The following is a 17,040-nucleotide window of genomic DNA, read 5'->3' as shown; positions in this document are numbered from 1 at the left end:
ATCTGGACGCGCCATTGGCAGGTGCGAGCCTACGCGTAAAGCTTTTTTGCCACCATCTCTATTTTTTATTACATTTTGTATTTTTTTAAAGGGACAATTTTATAATTAAAGCTAGTGCGTTTATCGTGGACCGAGAGAAGTTTTACCGAGAAACTGTGCTCGATGATATCTATATCTTATCCCGCGGACTTAGTACTACAAAATGGTAATTAATTTTATTTATTAACAATGTCTAGGGGTTTTTATTTGTTGTGTTTATAATTAATATGATGTTTAACTGCGCCTTTTGCGATAGTGTCACATTTTTCAACGTTGTTCTTGTAATTGGAGATAACATCGGGAATTTAAAAAATAACAAATTACATTCATAAATACAATTTATAGTTGTTTACATTCATCATCATTATAACATGTAAAATGTTTTGTCGTTTATTTGCATTACTAAGTTAATTGGTACACGTTTCATATTAACTATTAACAACTCTTGAGAGCCAAATGGGAGAATAAATTAAGAAAAAAAGTCACGCAATATTAATTAACTTTTGACGGGTACGAAAATACGACACAGCATAATGTGACCATTTTGTAGCCTGCAGCCATACTTTAACATGTAGCATTTTTATATTACGTTTCAAGTGATAACTATTGTGGGAAAACACTAAAAATATCTATATCCTCCGTACAAAATAACTAAAAAATTCGGTCTACAAATTATTTGCATCATTGATCTAAATAAAAATAACTGACTTTAATATTCAATTTAATAGAGATATTCAATTTAAACTTAAAACCTTTTCCAAAATTGAGTTAGCCAAATGTGATATAATTAATAAAGATTTCCAAAAAAATAAAGTAGTTTTTTGTAAACAAATAAAATTAAGTAATAAAATATTTATTTTACAGGTATGTTGAGCAGGGACGAGGTAGTAAGAGAGGAGGAAGGATGGATAATTAAAAGAAGGTACGAAGGTACGTAGTATAGTCCCACGAGCCGTTACCGTTATCGCGAACGTAGGTAATGGAACTGAGGAAATAATGCGACGTGTGGTACAAATGAAAAGATGAAGCGGTGTTTTGTAATATGTGAAGGGTGATGAAATTTAATTTTTGTTTTTTTTTTTAATTTATTGAATTTTTTTGTAATGTTAACCTCTTTTTACAAAAGTACGCAGAAGACTGTAAATTGTATTAATGACGTAAACTTGATAAAACTGGGTACTAACCCAGTATTAAATCATTAGATTTCATTACTTTAAAAAAATCTAGATACGTAAGTAAATAGCATTATGGAATAAAAAAATCTAGCTATAAAAGTAATTCATTATTACACAGAATTCATTGTTTTTCAGTCTTTCTTTTTATCTGTAGTAAATTCGGTTGGATGGTAAGAGCCGAGTCACTAAGAAAAAAGCTTTTTGTAACCCACAACAAACACGCTGTATGCTATATTTTATTGCAAACACCCGCATTCTGGCTGTAGCGTGTGCTTAAACCTTAACTAATTTTCACTCCGTCCTTATCTAATCTGAGCTACGCTGTGTCATCAACCTTTTAATTAGGACAATTACACGACATTAATTCGGAATAATATTTCTCATTTACATACTAATTAGCCACGAAGTGTCATAAACGTTAATAAAAGTTTAAAGTGACAAAATTATCTTTTACAGTATTTCCTACAAAGCTTTTTCGCGAAGCCCAAGACTGCATGAAGACCTTGCATAAAACCCAACCGTAACGAGAACCAATCTTACATATTCATCACCCTACATTAGTGCACCAGAGGTAACATGATCTGACAATTTGGACACATCCACAATGGGCGCAGAAGAGTGCTCTCAGAGAACAGACGAGGCTAAGTAAAGCGATATCAATAGAAAGCCGTGACAGTTTCCACGCCACGCATCGGGGTCGCCCATTGTGGAACGGTTATTGTCTACGTTTCTGTTTAATTGCACCAATGGGTAGTTCTAAATGTCGAGGATTTTTTATGATGTAAGTGTATACTTAGCTATTTTTAACATTATTGGCCTCACTACAAAAACTTAAACATCAGTTTTACACTTGTCTAAAAAAATTGTGGCTGCGAAATGAACCATATGTCAACGTCATAATTTGTCATTTTTTTAGACAAGTCTTAAACTGACGTTTAAAAGTTTTTGTGGTAAGACGGTTTATGTTGAAGTTCACCGGGTGGAAAAAGTTGGTAATATGTTTGCTAAGTGAAAATGATATGCGATCGCATTATCGATGCGCAATGTGTTAAATTAGAGATCGGAAACAAAATATAGGAAACATTAATATGCTAAAGCTCACATATAAATTAATGTGCTCCCAGAGTTATTTATTAAGTTTCAATTGTGTACAAATATTTATGTTCCTGATTCATAAAATTATTCCCAGACGCTCACATCCATCACCACTATAATATAATAGCATTACTACATTATTTATAACCGGAATCGCACAAAAATACGCTCACGTACTCTCCACATAATAAAACACTGCATTCTATTATAAGGATACACTGTTTGAATATAGAATTACATTTACATAGATATACGGCTGTGCACCCACCTTCGATATTCGGTGACCGATTTTTTGTAGCACGAAATAGAACACACTGAAAGCAACACGTCCTACAAAAAATTGGCCCGATTATCTGTCCTACTAGAAGTTTGATGTAGGCGAGCAGCCTGATGGTAGGTCGACACGATACCAATTTTACACAGACTTTCATCGATTTTTGTCTATGCAACAAATCTGTGCATACAGAAGTCTGAGCCTGCATAAACATCTTGACATCCTACATATTTTCACTCAAACCTCAGTTTTTTACTGACTTTAAGCTCTTACTGATATTTTACAAACTTAGTCTGTATCGTGTGGACCCACCTTAAATGAACGTACGTGTAGGTACGTTGTTCCCAACATTATTTAGGTATTAGTCAGGCAGTCAGGCTCTGACACAGATCAATGATAGACGGCTAACATTTGAGCTAACGATCACTATCTTGGACTATCAATCGACAATAGATTTATTGTTCGCTGTGTTAGTAAATTATGTTGCTACCTTAAGTGGGTGTGTGAACAGGGTGGCGTGTTGTTCAGGAATTGTTATAATAAATCTATACCAACTTATATAATAAAAGGTATATGATATATTTTAGGAAACTTCTCGAAGTTGAATTTCAATGTTCATATATGAGATAGGTCGAATGATCAAAGATTTAACATTGCTGAAGTGCTTAATATTGTCTGTCCGTGGAAATTACCATCTATACATACCGAAATCTATCCCAGATAATTCGAAAAGCAAGGCAAGTTACTCTGACTTTATCTTTAACAGTCACAATTCAAAACAACAAAATATCCGTTTTTCCAAAACAATTGATTTGTGGAGGTCTAACGTGTATTTTAAAGCTAGGGATCATTTTAATAGACAAATCAATAATTACTCTCACTTTACTATATAAAGCTGTCAACGACATCACTATATTCGTAGGTAAAACTACTTACAAAAATAAATAAAGCAATATCATCCGGAACATAACAGAAGGGCGAGAACAAGACATTATACTAAGCACGTTACAAAGCACCTATGCATCTCACATGTTTCTATCGCTTATTTGAAGCAAAATAGCCTTGTAACACAGGGATGCAAAATGTAACACTAGCACGCAAATGTGTGTTTAGGTGAAGTGAACAAATAGTTTTATTACTCATGTTTTTTTTGTATTGTCCACAGTATGTTTTTTTTAAATAATTCTGCTGCAGTTAGGAATATCTACATCATCAAAGCAAAGAACGATATCCTCAACAGTCATTCAATCAACCTTCTTATCGAAATTATATTCTATTCAATTTTCCATTTACCTTAGTTACTCACAGCATAGTAGATTATTTAAATTGAAGATCCATTTTTCCGAAATTATTTGCGATTTTTCCCCCTTTTTTTAACACATTATACCTAGGCTGTTCCTCCAAATATTCTACAATATTATGATAATGATTTCCAAGGAAATTTATTTTTTTTCTAACTGTTGGCAACCCTAGCACCTCGGAAACGCCGGCGCAGCGCGTACTTGCGCACAAAGGAGCGAGATTTAACGCACAAAGTATTGTACATCCTCACGGAATATATTGCCGCAGCACGCTTACGAATAGGCGTGGTAGCTAGTTCTCGATGCACAGGACTGTATTCGAATTTGGAATTAGTAGAGCTTTTGAAAAACAATAAAATCGATGGGTAATTTGACAGCTGTCAATTCGGCAGTTGTTATGAGACACCTGACTATTTAAACAGCCAGCCCTGTACTCTTTATTATAATCGATTGCTTATTACGTAAAAACGTATGTGTGATAGTCTTCCCATCTTCAAAATGAGAATACTGCAAGGCTGCTATCAAAATATGATCTGGTTCAGATGAAAAAAGTATAAGACTTCGCGCTACGAAGCAAATCACGGAATCTCCCGACTATTAAAAACAAAATAGATGACATTAACACGAAGACCGGACTTAAGTATTATGACCTCCAAATGATAATTCCAAAATGGCAACTGTCATATAAGGTAATGGACCAATGCAAATTATCATAGCATTATACAATATTTAAATAAGACCTACCATATAGCACAACATCACATTATTTAAATGTCAGATGCGTTTTAGCAATCTTTATCGAAAATCATAACTATTCTTGGATTAAACAATAATCGTAAACCACTTAATAAATTCTATAGAATTAATTGATTTTTCTGCAACATCGCTTATAATTGCACACAGAAAATTGCATTGCACTGCAGTGAAAAACTGTGGTAGCAATGTGCATATTTTAAGCTCTTATCTTCTTTATAGAATAGTTAGCGTCTTGAACATATGTGCTAATAAAAATGTAAAACGGATCGTGCGCAGTGCGGTCCTGTGGCTGTAAGTCGGTGCCTATATTATTAAATAGACCATATCTTGCAATCTGTCGGCCCTGAATGGATAATAACGCGAAGTCCAGCCGACTCTTACGAATAGGACCTCACTCCCGCCCCCTGCCCTGCCAACAAGGATTGAACCCAGTGCTTAAGTCTAATTGCTTACGTGTTTTTGCAATTCGACTGATTTCGCCCTTTTACAGGGCTGTTAGAGTCCGTATGCGGTGGTAGCCACTAAAACGATTGCTCCTATGTACGCGATATTAGTGGTAGCGTGCAGTCTCACATAATTTCACGATGTTCATTCATAGAGGCTTTCGTTTTATTTTATTAGCTACTAATGTAGAGCCAGCAGGACTCGGTTCCATTAAGGTCTCCTATTCTTTAATGGTTGTGAGGCGGGGTGCTTAGGCATAAATTCAAGAATAAATTGTAAACTTAAGTGGAAGGGAATATGGGATTTTATTTTTGCCGACTTTGTGGGATTCGTAAAATAAACTTTCATAGCAAAGCTTTGCAATTAGAGTTACCTACTCAGTTGTAATAAAAAAGCTCTCTACTAGTTGGTCGTTTTGCTGAATTTACAAATAAATTGAGAATCGCATGTTAAACACGTATTTTTATCAAATATTACAATTATATCGCAACCACATATATAACCGTAGTCAGCAATGTTGACCGTATATGAAGTAGAATAAAATAAAACAGCAAGCAATATATTCCATCTCAAATTCCAGCGACGAAGGCTAAAAACCTCGCAGTCTTTACAAAATTAACATAGCCATGTCTAAAGCATGGTGTCGAACACATTCATCATCCCATCATTTGAATAGCCCACTAAATTGCCTGACGCACGCGAATCAACGATTTGTATACTTTTTACTCGATAACTGTCGATGAGAAAGAATTAGCATCGAGAGAAACATTGTATGGATCGAGTAAAAACCTCGTTATATAACGCGAGTGTAATTGTCTCGAAATGTTACTTTGTATTTGTAATTCTGTGTTATTGTAATTGTATCTTCGTGTAATTTGCGCTAATTAGTTTCAGTTATGTTACGTCGGAAGAAATTGGAACACGACATTTCTCTTCCACATTTTGTACCATTATATGAAACACAATAAAAAAAACTTTAAATACAATCGATTAGATTAAGGCTATGTCATGACTGCTATGCAATGCTAGACAAATGTTTTGTACTTACCTATAGTATAGTCTTAAAACGAAACATGTCCACAAAACTGCAATTAAACGTATAATTTAAGGTAAACGTACCAATACTCGTCGGATTTCGGAAATCACCGACTTTGAAGCGCTACTGTGTGTAAAATATTCAATATAAAATGAAAATTTTTGCATGACGTGTTAGAGTATTTATTCGTTATTCTAAGTAATTAATGTTTTTTTAATCATTTTCATGAATTTATGTACTTATTAAGGCAAAAGTAAAAAAAGGGCGATTTGTACCAATAGTCGTCTGATTTGTACGGATACTCGTCAAATATTCCCAGTACTCGTCAACTTTTAATGCTAATGTGAACTCTCTGCTCTTGAACATAAAGTTCAAGTTATGTAAATTTTTTTTGTGCTTGACTTTGTTAAGCATACTTGTGCCTTTGAAACATTAGGTAGATAGATAGAAAACCAAATCCCTATTTAGAATAGCAGGTCATAATCTGTTAGAAGAGCAGGTATTCAATAAAACAGATACATATTTACATTTTAATTTATATTCCTATCTATCAAACGCTTGGAATCACAAAATCAGTCTATAAAATATATGTTATATTTCGTAATCAATCATATAACCATGCAGTCATGTGCATATGTAGCACGAGTAAAATTATTACTATTAAAATATTTAAATTGTAAAACCAATATTGTGTTTTCCCAAAATGTATATACAGCCTTCGCTCCTCTCCCTTATGGAAGCAGCCACATCTTTTAGACAGAATTGACTAAATTATCCGTACTATCCTTCATCTCTTTTTAATTTGGCCTTGGACGACCGAGCTTGACTTCAAGCCACCCTTTTTTTTTAACGACGTCAAAAATCATCAAATGACCCCTCCCGCTGTGGGTTAGCAGCGGTGAGGGAGTGTCAGACTCTTACTGACTAAAAACCGTCGTGTTCCGCCATAGGCCTTTTATGTACCAGGGCCGTGGTATCTCTTTCGAACAACCCGCAGCCCCCGCTGGGGTTGCTGACATCTCTTTGAGGAGCGCGTGGAACAACGCGCGCCGTCGACACGGGCGCGAAGCCACCCTTCCGATCAGATTCGGTGGCCTCGGCGTCCGCAAATTTTCCAGTTTAAGTCTACCGGCGTTCCTATCCTCGGTCTGCGGCACTAAGGAGTTGACCAGCAAAATTTTAGCCCCTTCACTGGTCGATTCTGAGGTGCATGGTATGAACGCCTGGAAAGTGGCTTACCCAAATACAGCCTTCCCTGACAACCCGGCTTCCCAGAGACAGTGGGACGAGCCGCTCTGCAGATTGACGAGACTAATTGAAACATCTGTCAATACTGCTGAGCTTGCCCGCCTACTGGCTGTGGGAGAGTGGGAGTCAGGCTATGGCTTCACGCACTGCCGTCACCCAGCGTTGGGACCATGCTGGGTGACACAACATTCCGGCTCGCTACATGCCTACGCCTCGGCGCTCCCACTGGGGCTCCGCATTGCTATCAGTGCGGCGAATCTGTGGACTGCCTTGGGCACCATGGTCTTTCCTGTGGCAAAAGTGCTGGTCGCATGGCACGACAAGCCAGCATAAATGACATGAAAATGTGGAGTCCACTCGTGACCAAAAGGCTGGCCTATACTTCGGCCAAAGGATATGCATTGCCATCCAGCGTGGCAATGCAGCCAGCCTTTTGGGCACGATCTCCGCTGACAGCGATGCGGATGAATTTTTTGATACTTAGTTTTAATATTTCCCCCTTTATTATTTTTGTAAATATGAAAGTCTGTGAGACCACCACACTGGTCAATTTTGAGGTGCCATGTCTGACCGAGGCTTTAAATGCTTGGAAAGTCGTGCAGCCGCAGTGCCGGCCGCATACCACGACATGCTAACATCAACGACGTGATCCGTCGCGCTCTTGTTGCCGTCGGCGTACCAGCCGTACTCGAACCAAATGGCTTGGTACGCGACAATGGCAAGAGACCAGACGGCATTACGCTATTTCCGTGGAAGTTGGGTAGGACTTTAGTGTGGGACGCGACATGCATCGACACTCTTGCGCCATCTCCCGGAACTCTCCCATCCCGGAACTGCATGTTGTGCTGGCTCCGCCGCTGCACAAGCAGAGAACCTCAAGCGGCGCAAATATAGTAACCTTATATTCAAGTACATGTTCAAGCCGTTTGGGGTTGAAACTCTTTGGCCGTGGGGTCCGAGAGCCCGCCTTCTTGCTAAGGATATTTCCCAGCGCCTGGTTGACACTTCACGGGACCCAAAGGCTGGCTTTTATTTCGCACAGAGGTTGAGCATTGCCATCCAACATGGCAATTCTGCCAGCCTTTTGGGTACATTACCCAGTGACAGCGATGAGGAACAATTTTTTGATGCACTGTATTAGTTTTCAGACAGACAGAGCTCAAGATTCGTGCCGATAACTATAAGATTACTCTTTACCCATCATTATCGAATACGATAAGCAAAGCAGTGACAGCGATGGAAGCTACGTCATCTTAGTTTTAAAACTGATTTTAATATTTTTTGCGTCAAAACTAGTTGAATGACATAATTTTTATACAGGCGCTATTAAAGCAAGTTAGGGAGACGCGGTACATACGCGTGACGACATGCAGTTATTTTAAACAAAAAGCATAGTGTAAGAACAGTCAATTTTTGCTTGCCACAAATTGTAATCCAAGCGTAGTAGAAACAAAGGCTAGTGGTAGTTGTACCCAAAGCGGTAGATATGTATCGTGTGTCTTTAATCGAATGGCGGAGGCCTACAGCGGCCAATATATACCTAAAAAAAACACTCGTAGAAAATGCATACTTATAGGAAACAGGGGATTTAACCATTAAGAAACATATTAATTGAATCGAATAACATGACTGTGTACGTGCATCTAGAACCAGGAGAGTAAAATGTACCCCTAAGAAAAAGCTTTAAAGAAACGCAGTTTTATCAACAAATGTAGTCTAAACCTTAAATATGTTTGTTCTAGAGAGATAACAATTTTGTAAAAGTCCCGATATTAGCTATTTATTCGCATTTTGTACTGTAAAACACAAAATATCCTCATTATGACGAGTTTAGGTGCAACTTTTGAGCACGTCCCAGTAGTCGTCATAATAATTCTAAAATTGACGGGTTTTGGGTCAAATAGGAGTTTTAAAGTACCAATAGATGTCACATTAAAAAAATATATCTTCTATGTTAAAAGTATTACAAATTGCATATTACATCGTTAGCAAATAAACTTAACTATCTAATTAAACAAAGAAACATACCACAGACCCCACTGGAGTTATGTAAATCAAAGCACAAAACCACGTGCTGAGTTTTACTTTTGACAGCTGAACTTCACGAAAAAACTATTTTGTTAGGGCACACACTTTTCGAATAACATATCTCAGACGCCATGAATGTTAAAACCCCGTATTGTAATTTCAATTGTGCAATATATTATCAACAATATGTTGACATATAAACCGGGCCATTTTAAGTTCAATAGAAATAATAAATAAAAGTTTTTAGATTAATTGACGACTATTGGGGCATGACGACTTCACCCGCGTTTACCTTATTTACTAGTTTGTCTACAACGGGCAAAGTTCAAAAGGTCTTGCAATAAATAGCTCAAACATCAGAGCATTAATCGCCAATATATAGCTCTGTTAAACAGTTAAGCTGATATTCCGAGGCATATGGGTCACAAGTACAATATCCAAGTACCTATTATTATCTTTAAAATTTATTGAACTGTAAACAAATACCGATTGACCTGTATTTTGAGCAACAGCAGTGTAAAACAACATAACATAGTGTAATAGTTTAAGACAAGTCATGAACTCGTTTTGGACTACTTGAAACTATTGCAATCTACAAGTCAATCATAGAATAGATGTATAATTTAGTCACGGATCGTACTAACTATAATAAAACGGAATAAGGCTAAGGCTTAACCACACTGAAAGGAGGGTAAAAGGTAATATAAACTCTGTTAAGTTTGATATAGTCTCCTAAAGTGCTCATTGCTGAACTTTGTGCATTCAAACACGCTATTGTCCAACTCTATCCATTAAACTTGCCCTCCTAAACGTGAGATTCTATCCAATCTTCAGCAAGCTATAGGCAAAGCTTCGGATATCGCATTGCTTAAATAAACATGTAAACGGACGCCATAGATGCTCCAATTCAGCGCACACAATGATCTCAAATGCTGCGCGAATTTCCGCGAGTGTCGGGCGGCGCGCTCGCGATTCAATGCTCCAAGCAAGTACCAAGGTACCAACGCTCCTAGCATTCACTACCAACCTCAAATGAACCTGTTCGGAATGCGATCAAATAAACTGCACTGAATCAAAATGTCAAAATAAAACAATATTATTATCAGCTAACAGGACCTGTGGGGTACGTCAGAGACGCAGTAAATGTCAAGTACGAACGCTATTTGTACTGTCGACCGCGGAACCATGGTACCCATAAATATTCCACCGACATTACAGTTGCTAGAACTCATTCGATTAACGGTAAAATCGATAAAACAATTCACTCGATATCTATGCACGTAACTGTATCAAATAGTGCATCGATTCAATTACATTCTGTACCTACATATAATAAGATGTGAGTAATAAAGTGTATCTTGTGACGGTCCTTGCTACAAAGAAACGGCATAAAATTCGCGATTTCATTTACTTTGTTACATAAACGTGAGCAATTTAATGTGACAAAGTGCTGAACAGAACGATATTTACTCTATCTAATCGAGTGTGATTGCGGTTTGATTATCGAATAACATCTGGTACAACTTAAAAGACAATTTCTGTTTATTTCACTGTTGTTGTTGTTGCTGGTACAAGTCCTCTATTTACGTTTAAATGTTCCATTTAATATTGTATAGGCTTTTATAATTAAGTTTTATTTTTATCTCTCTATGAAATAGCTATCCAGTCCCTTTTGTTCGAAAAGGTCAAGGACGATAATACTCACTTTGTAAATATTGTTCATTGACTATTGAAAACAAAACAATCGCTGCTAACAAAGATCTGCAAACGGTGCGCACAAAAGTGTATTAACTCAAATGATTGTAATACAAGACATCATAAATCTTATGATGCAATAAGCTTTCATAAAGTGTGCTTTAATTTAAAAGGAATAATTAATGGATCGCCAACGTTGAGCTTTTAATTACAAGAACAATACAAGGCTACCTAAAAAATATCATCATGTCATCCGATTGGCACGTCTTATAAAATACAATGTAAGGACAGCCTCACTTTCAAATCCATTTATCGAATAGTCCGTTCTAAATTTGCTTAGCGTGCAAGTCGTCCATATAAATATGAATGCTGAGCACATCGGCAGCTACACGCAATACCTGCAGGGATTCATAATCTTTGACAAAGAACAGGTCCCATAGTCGGAGATAATTTTTCGTAACATCACCTCGTAGAGGCTATATCTAAGATTGGATCTTGGAGGTGATCACATGAATTCTTGGGCACACCGCACAGGGCTTGTAGATGTTATCTAAACATCTTAAATTATTGTCCTGAGAGCAGCTACTCGGCTCTCATCTAGCGTTATAATCGCGGAGTTGACTAGAAAATTCACCTGAACCTAACGTTGGATGAGGCAATCGATGCATGTTCGATAGTATAAAACGTCAAATGGCAAACATCCTTTCAATTTATCTAGAACATTTGATTAGCATGCGCGATAGCCGCCGCTTCGTAAACATGTTTAGAGCGCACTCGCTGCTACGAACGCCGCGGCATGCGCGGGACTTCAAACATTTTTAACGTAATTTTGACCCCAAGTGGCGATGCATATATTATTGTGGGTTTAACGTGTGCGTGTTGCCAAAAATAGCTCTCATTACGAGATACAAGGCGGTGACATCACGCCGCCAATCCCAGCCTCTCGAGTGCAAAAAAGGCCACATCCGAGCAGCTTCGCAGCATTTTGTAAATGTGAAGCACATATTTTGTGGTTTTATTGCTATTCGCGTTGAAAGCACGGCGGGCACTCCTACTAATGCTCGGCGTAAGGTCAAATTACTAGCCGACGTTGCAAAGCCAAGTGCTTAGATAGGCACTGTTCAAATTGCGTCGAATAAAAAATAGGTTTAGTGAGATTGCAAGCGTTCCCAATTGTCTTTTACGTCGGGAACTCGAACGAGCCCTATTCAATCGCAATAAGTTTTAATCTTTTTTCTGATACACAATTCGCATTGCAATTGAAGAAAAAATCATATTCGTGATCCATATTAGTGCATGCATTCGTTCTAATTATGTAACGATATCGAATAAGTAGATAGTATAAAGGTTAGCAATCTTCTAAATTAGCTGCAGCAATATAGATCATGCAAATCAAATCAAATCAAATCAAAGCATTTATTCGCGTTCATGACGCATATCGAACACAAACAGTAGCATACATAATCATAAAAAAAAAAAAACACAAAAATAAAATAAAAACATCAATAAAAAGAAAACACAAGAATAATAAGAATATGCGTCACAAGCACGCGAAATGGCCCTCGCTCAGCATTATGCAGCGACCCTATGCGAGACAGAGTCGCTGCGCTGGTTTTCAGCGATGGCCAGCACTAACATGTGACGTCAATCGGTGCATTTAAGCTAAACTAAATATATAAAATATAAAAAGTGTTATATATATTTATGGATATAAAATACTACTATAAAAACAAACTAAATATAAATAGAGAAAAATAACTACCTAGTTACGCAGCATTCCGAACGAATGCGACTGGAAGTGACACTCGCGCTTCGCAAAATTATATTTTATCTGTGGTCTATGCCGCCGACCATTACACAAACACAAATAGTCAATATACAAACAATTTGTGTGAGAATTAGGTAATGGCGACGGAGGCATACCAAGAATTATTATGCAATGCCTCATGTAGATATCATGTAGACGAGTGTATAAATGTGTATAGTGTTGAGAAAAGAAAAATCGAACATGAATTTGTGTAAAGGATGTATTAAATGTGAGTATGTAGGTCGATCGTATTCCTGCTACCAGGATGGCGTCGGTAAGTGATATTATTATTTTATTTTTTATACCTGTGAACGTCACTACTGGAATTATAAATATATATAGATATTAATTATTTGATAAGTTGAAGTCGGACTGAGACATACCTAATTACTAACTTAGAAATTGACTAACCATTGAGCATTGCACATAGATGAATTAAATATAAATTGTAATTAGAAAATTAAAGGATTGAATTAAATTACAGACGACAATATGGGACAAATGACAGAGAGATGAAGAAGAAGGGTTGACCGAAGCAGATGCTCCACCGTGCCGAGGAGGATGATTCAAAAGCAGCCCACACTGCAGGAAATGATCCCCAAACCAGAGCATGTGTGCCATGACCCCTGAGGTATGAAGCAATATTACAAATTAAGGCTAATTTGTTCATGTAACAGTAGCTTTTTAAGTTTTGTTTTAAATGTATGTTTTGTTTTCAGGCATCGAAGTGGGGGAGGGAGATCATTCCAGCAGCGCGTGGCTGCAAACTTGAAGCATCCTCTGAATGCCGTAGTGCGATGCATGGGAACGGTCAGCGGACACACTATGGAGCGAAGACCATGCTTTATCTGGCTTTGTTTCCAGGTCAATGCAGTGAATTGATTTCCACAATGCATTTCTAAGCCCTAGCTTTTTGAGGCTGGCATCGGCGTGTAAAAGATACAGCCTAATACGAATAATATAGAGGGCATAAGTGTTCGAGATGAGTCGTTAAAAGAGTAGAGATATGGCCTTCTGCTTCGGGCGACACGCAAAGGCTCTGCAAATAGGCGATCACTTTCGTTGGAACATCACTTTCGATGTCGCAATTCTCCTATAAACGGACATTATCTAGGTCGAATGTGCAGAGTAAAGGCCGAATTGTAATTCTGACAAAGTACGTATCCTTACTACAGTTGCACTGATGGCTTAGCTGCATTGTGATTAAGCAGTCTTGTATATCTTTGTTTTCTTAAATCCGACTTAAAGTGATGCGCTTACTTTACAATTTTACAAGCTACTACTACTACTAGCTTAATTAGACACATTTAAATAAACATTATTTTTTCTAAAAGACTTTAAACTCGAAACCTTACAATCCAGTTTTTGCTTAAATGTTAGAATTTGCCTAAAACCAGGTATACCAGGATATTTCCAACAAAATGTCAAGATAATTTGCACCTCACATTGCAGCAATAGGCGCGATTTGCACGTAAATAAATAATTTGATCATTTTAGCGGGCACCGCTGCAGCGCAAATTCAGTTTAGTAAGCGATTGCAACATGTACGGGTCATGGAGCAAAACACCGACTAGTGAACGAATTGTGCTTTAAAGCGCTGCAGCTGCTTTCTGATAGTAAATGAGTATTGTAGGATACGTACTTACCGTAATGCTTACCTATTTATTTTTTTATAGTAAGAAAATACATAACTGTAATGAAAAACTGAATTATCTGAGAATTAATAAAATTATTATCTACTGAAATGTCTGCAATGAAAGTACGCCTTATTCTGACTGAAGTATAATCAGTACAAAGATCAAAATTAGCACAAAGTTAAATACTTAGCAGAATATTTACCGCGTTTTAAAACCTTTCCGCAACTATCCTCACAACTTTAATGACTACTCAAAAAAAACATCCCTATTTTTATAATAACGAACCACCACAAGAAAAACACTAACAAATGTGCAGAACAAAGCGCTTTCCGATGCGCAAACGTAGAGCGTGGGCGCGGCGCCCCGGGCGACCTATCTCCGTGAACAAATTATAATTTCAAAATCCCCATCGATTTATGTGGATGCTCATCTGAATAAACTCCTGCTCCATTTTACACTCCGTATCTTACTATTGTTTTTCGATCCGAAAAGAAAAAAGATTTGTGACAACCTCTATCTAGGATTAACAATGTCGCTAAGGTGTAATAAAATTGCACGGAATTATGTTACGTAGATTATTTTGTGTGGGTATGTTCGGACAATATTTTATATGAATATTTGTGTCCTGTGGCGTGAGGAGATAGCATGCGAGCATTGAAAGCATAGATGCTGGCCATTTTTAGCGATCAATTTCGTGGACGTATTTTTGTCAGGTTCCGTCGTTGAAATCATACCAAAACAAACAAAAAATCCTAAAAAAAGGAATCTCTTTGAATGTATTGTATTAGTATCCTCCTATTACAAACGTTAGTGGAGACTGAAAATTTTGAAACATTATAAACTACAAGTACCCAACCACTATCCTTAGCCATCTTTATTTACTTTTAAAAAAACAGCCACAAATTATTTCACCAAAAACTTTAAATTATGATTATCATAATCCCGAATAAATTACAAATAAAAAGACCAATACCTAAAATCAAATCCTTTATCACATTCTGATACCGTATAATAATTACTTCATCAGTAGGAACAAGCCGGGTGGCCCGTTATCTCCTCACCGCGCAACTACACAGCGTCGTTAATAGCCAATTAAAGGCCCATTTACTCGAAAAGAGGTTGCATTCAAACCTTCTTCTAATAGAAATTACTTGGCTCTGGTCATTTGTCCTGTCACATCACGTAGAATGTCAGTCTATTGTAATGTGGACTATTTACGATAGGTACATGTATCGCAAAGTAATTCTATACCTATTGTTGTGTTTTACCTAAAACTACAATTTATTCTATGCAGGTATCTTTGCGAATCGGATAAGAACAACACCATTTTGCGAAATGAAATATTGGTCAAGCGAGGTGATTAACCCTCCTCCTCTGTGTGAGAGGAGGCTTGTGTCCAACAGTGGGACGATAAATAGGCTGATGAATATTGGCAAAAGAAAAAGAGTCGTTTTAAAACACAAAAGTTCATAAGTTAATAAAATAGTATTTTCAAACAGAGAGCCAAGGAAATTCTTACTTGTAACCGTCTTATAAAACAAGACCAAAAACTTGAAACCATTGGTACGAAGCATTTAGAACAAAGTTTATGTTACACGTAAATAATAGGCTAGTTCGGACTTTCTCATTACACGAACAACAAAAATCCTTTCGTAGGCGTTAAGGAGGGAAAAATAAGCTAGTGTTGTACTCGAGTCGTGAATCACTCGTATGAACGTAGTGTTGTTATTCGAAACCTTCGACAACTGGCTGGCTTAAAGGCCATTTTGTACTTTTAAAAAGATTTTAAAATAAGAACATCAAAGAACATGAAGCTCTTCAATTGTGCAACTGCAGAACGCATTTGAATTTATAAACTATTTTTTTTTAGTTCCTCCTTTATTTTATAATTTTAGAATGAAAATATAATTAAAAATCCTGCCTGATTTTAATAATTTTGGTTCATAACAGTAGCTTCCTCATTTATTCTATCAGATACTCGTAACATTCATACATGTAATGTAACATTGACATTATTGAACCATTGACAAGAGCTTAGCCTCTCAATATTTCTATAAGTGTTAAGTAATGCGTTTATATGAAGCTCGCGACCTCGCAGTACGGAAATCACGTAACAAGCTAAGAATGCATACTTGCAAAGGAATGAGCACGGTTTGTACATATCGGAGATTGGTAATATGATTGACGATTACATATTGGAAGCTAGCTTTTGTCCTGTGTAACCACAACCTATATTTCTCATGGAGTAAATCTTGCCTGTCTGAAGTTGGCTATATATATATATATATATATATATCTAGCCTGTAGTGTCCCACTGGCTATTGATGACTTTATGAAGATCAAAATGTATAAGCAAAAGACTACTGAACATGCGCTATGCGTCGAATGTCGAATGGCTAACTTCAGAGAAGTAAAGTTACAGTAACACGCAATATAAGTTTGCATTTTTATTCATATCGTTATTGACTATTGCGAAGACAATAGTGGCTAACTTCGACACAAACA

General features: G+C 37.0%; 1 protein-coding gene and 1 long non-coding RNA gene across 6 annotated transcripts in view; one reads left to right on the top strand and one right to left on the bottom strand.

Annotated features, from left to right (window-relative positions):
* Window positions 1-17,040, bottom strand: part of LOC124637713 (serine/arginine repetitive matrix protein 1) — a 111,469-nt gene that overhangs the window by 58,373 nt on the left and 36,056 nt on the right. The window lies entirely within an intron of this gene.
* LOC124637717 lies at window positions 12,480-13,765 on the top strand. Its single transcript, XR_006985278.1, has 3 exons — window positions 12,480-13,172; window positions 13,383-13,529; window positions 13,618-13,765. It is a non-coding gene; the product is annotated as an uncharacterized LOC124637717 (long non-coding RNA).

This window comes from Helicoverpa zea, chromosome 16, assembly GCF_022581195.2.
Source record: "Helicoverpa zea isolate HzStark_Cry1AcR chromosome 16, ilHelZeax1.1, whole genome shotgun sequence".
Lineage (NCBI taxonomy): Eukaryota > Metazoa > Arthropoda > Insecta > Lepidoptera > Noctuidae > Helicoverpa > Helicoverpa zea.
The sequence above is the reverse complement of the archived record's forward strand: the minus strand, read 5'-3'. Positions and strand labels throughout refer to the sequence as shown.